This window comes from Cryptomeria japonica, chromosome 3 (assembly GCF_030272615.1).
Source record: "Cryptomeria japonica chromosome 3, Sugi_1.0, whole genome shotgun sequence".
Taxonomy (NCBI): domain Eukaryota; kingdom Viridiplantae; phylum Streptophyta; class Pinopsida; order Cupressales; family Cupressaceae; genus Cryptomeria; species Cryptomeria japonica.
This window is the reverse complement of record NC_081407.1, coordinates 91,503,825-91,507,389: the sequence shown is the minus strand read 5'-3', so window position 1 is coordinate 91,507,389 and position 3,565 is coordinate 91,503,825.

Below are 3,565 nucleotides of genomic sequence, written 5' to 3'. Positions count from 1 at the left end.
AGCTGTTTGGTGCTAAATTATCAAAATTGATTGCATAGTTTATATAGAAATTGATAAAGCAATGGGTAATTCAAGACACTTTGAATCTGATATAATAAGGGTTAGAAATATTTTTTACTCTTAGATTTGTTGTGTATAACCTTAATTTATAGAAATTTAAAAAATATTTTACTTCGAACATCACATCCAACCACACCATGGAGTTCTAATGACATCTACAACACATCCATGAAATAAAATATTACCTTTTTCCCATAAGCATGAATAGTAACATCTACAGTGATAAAAAAATTACTTGTGTAAACAACATTTTCTAATCAAAATATAAAACACAATAATTATTATAATTACAAGCCTTTTGTTAGAGCAAGGTGACATTAACCTTGCAATTTTAAGTTTTTTGGCATGTCTAAGGGAATGTTGCACAAATATTTAATAATTGTTTATTTATGGCATGTTGTAATTACATACATATTAGGTGGTTACAAGGTCCAATTTAAAGTTTTTTCATGTGTCTTAATAATTTTTGTAAGGTGTACTTGGATGTCCGAGGACATGTTGGACAAATATTTAATAAATTATTATTTATTGCATGTTGTAATTACATTCATATTAGGTGGCTACAAGGTACAATGACAAAATTCTTCTTAGGTGTGCAAATGTGAGTTATAAAGTTAGTGAACCCATTGATCCTTGCATGTTGTTGCATGTGGACACCATTTGTGGATGCTAATTGTCAACAGATATTGTATATCAAGAGTTACTATTTCTTATTGGTTGTGGGTTGGGTGCCAATGTGAAGGTCATGTGATCATTTATTATTATTTACTAAGTTTACATGTAGTCCACTAAAGGGGGGCATATTATTTTTTTAGGTGGTTTTGACCTCCTATTTCGGGATCCCACAATGGTGTTTCTCCCCCAACATTCTTATAAATTGGCACCCTTGGTTAGTAGTTTTGTATGTTCATTTGCAGGTTGAAGAAGTAATGAAGTGTCGTTAGAATATTATGAAAAAGTGATTTTGTGTTGATGTAAACTTCTTTGAAGGATTAATACAAACATTGGATCTCTTTACATGTGGAGTTTTATTCGCAAGGTTTTCTTCATGTAAATACCATGTCACTTGTGTTTATTGCTTGCATTTCTTTTTCTGATGTGTGCAATCACATATAATCATGCTGGCTAATCTTGAACGAGTATTCTTCTTCCATTTTTGCATGCTCTTTGTCAAAGTTCTTAACAATAGTTTAACCTTGTTTTATTTACATTATTCACATTGAGTTCAACAAAATGTAGGCATACAAATGGAATAGCATCAAATTAGAGTTAATTCAACACTCAAATATTCAATACAAACTTTAGATTGAGTTGATTTTTTTTTCTCGTTGTGATGTGGGTGCTCAATTTGACAACATAATCTTAGCATTCTTTGGATACCAAACTAGCAAAATGTGGGTATAAAATTGAATTCTTATGAAATAATAAGAGATGAAATTGATTTGTAGACTTCTAAGAGAATATGATGAATGACTAGGATTCAATCTAGAATCTTAGATTTGATTAATGATTTAGGTGATTGATAAGGTGACGTGACAAGCATGGGGGAGTTACACGTTATTTTAATTTTTAATTAAATAATTATTACTACTCATCTCAAATTTATTGGGGAGTTAACAAATAATTAATGAGTTAACTACCTACATGGAGGAATCGATTGAGTGCATGGGAGAATCAAGGCGACTTGACTATTTGCATAGAATAATTAACTAATTGCATAGACGAGTGAAGTGGAGTTGATTGATGAGTGTGACTACGAGCAAGTCTAAGTGAACTAATTAGCCTTATTAGTCAACTAAGTGAGACAAAATTATTTAATTGAATTATGGTGCACATGAGGTGGAAATTAATACTAAATTAATTTATTATTATATAATATTTGGATCAATAAATAAATAATTGGAATATATATGTGAATAATTATTAATAATTACTTTATCAAATGGATAAATGATATTAGCCAAATTTATTTAAATAACTTAGGAATACTAATTATATCATTAGTCATTAGGGATCCTAGTGATGAATGCTCAATAAGGGGTTCTGGAAGATGAACAAATGAATTAGGTGATGTAGTAAATGAATAATTGATGAATGAGTTATAAGATGTCAATGTGTACTTGATTGGTTTAGGACAAAAAGATGCAAGTGAAGGTAACATTAATTTGTGTACACTGTCAAAAATTCCACCTATCCATGACTTTGAGATAACCATTTTTTAAAGTCAAGACCATACATGGATGAAACCAATCAAAAATAACTCAATTGCAACACCAAAATCTCCCAAAGAGTAAACTAAAATAACAATCTCCATACCAAGAAAATTTATAAAAACCTAACATTAGGAATCAATCCAACACCATCAACAATGCACCTGCATAAACAATTAGGTCAAACCAAAGTCAATATTAGCAGATTTCCACAATCCATTAGTATGTCTCTGTGAGCTTCTAGGTTTGATTGTGTGAGATTTTTTGCATCAGCGTTTCAGATCACACTCTGTGATCCATCATTAGGATGAAAGTAGAGAGAAAAAGGAGAAAATGGATAATGTTGCAATCTCCTCCCATTAATCAAGAGAAGGACAACTGAGAAAAAATATAAAAATATGAAAATATACACTAATACCACAGTGTAGTGCCTAGAAACAACTATTTTTTGATTATAATAAGCTAAAAAATACAACTTCTAAAGTGAAGATTATGGACTCTAAATGAAAACTACCCCCTTATGGCTTCAAAACCCAACACTACTAGCTCTTAAGTGGTAGGTAGGTGACTAATTGGTGGTTTGCTAGTGGTCCTACATTAACAACATTGGATGAAACCTCTACAAGCTAGTCATGACTAGTGCTATCGCCCATATGACCAAGTTTGACACCTTCTACCACTAAGAAGAGGTGTCATGTCAAATGATGATAACACTGCCAAAAAATTATTTTTAATTTTTGAATTTTAAAAAACTTTTAGACTTTGAAAATAATTGTTATATAGCTTGATTTTTCTATTGAATCATACTTGTGACCTACATGATACCTAATATAGTTGTGTAGATCATATAGACAAGATTCTCCATAGATTCCTCTATGGCCAAATATGACAAAAAAATTCTATCATCAAACATAGTCATTCCATATATGAAAATATAAGTTTTTGGACCTTCAAGACTCAATGGCGAGTTTGTTTTTAGAGGAGGCCTCCTACAAAATCTCACCTCCTGATTCCTCATAGAAAGAACCCAAATAGAAAAACCATATAGTAAATCTCCATCAAACCCTAGATTTGTAATAAGCCAAGTCTACAAACACATTTCTAATCTTGAAAATTTGTTCACTTCTTTCTTGCAAAGCCATGAATTTATTTATGCACTAAACTTACTCCCAAGGGCTAACAATAACAAAGAGATCTTCTCCCACAACCTTATAATTAAACTTTGTTACTAAATGAAAATAAATTTGTAAGCATATAAAACTATTTTCATATAACCTCAAGAGATAGAATCATGC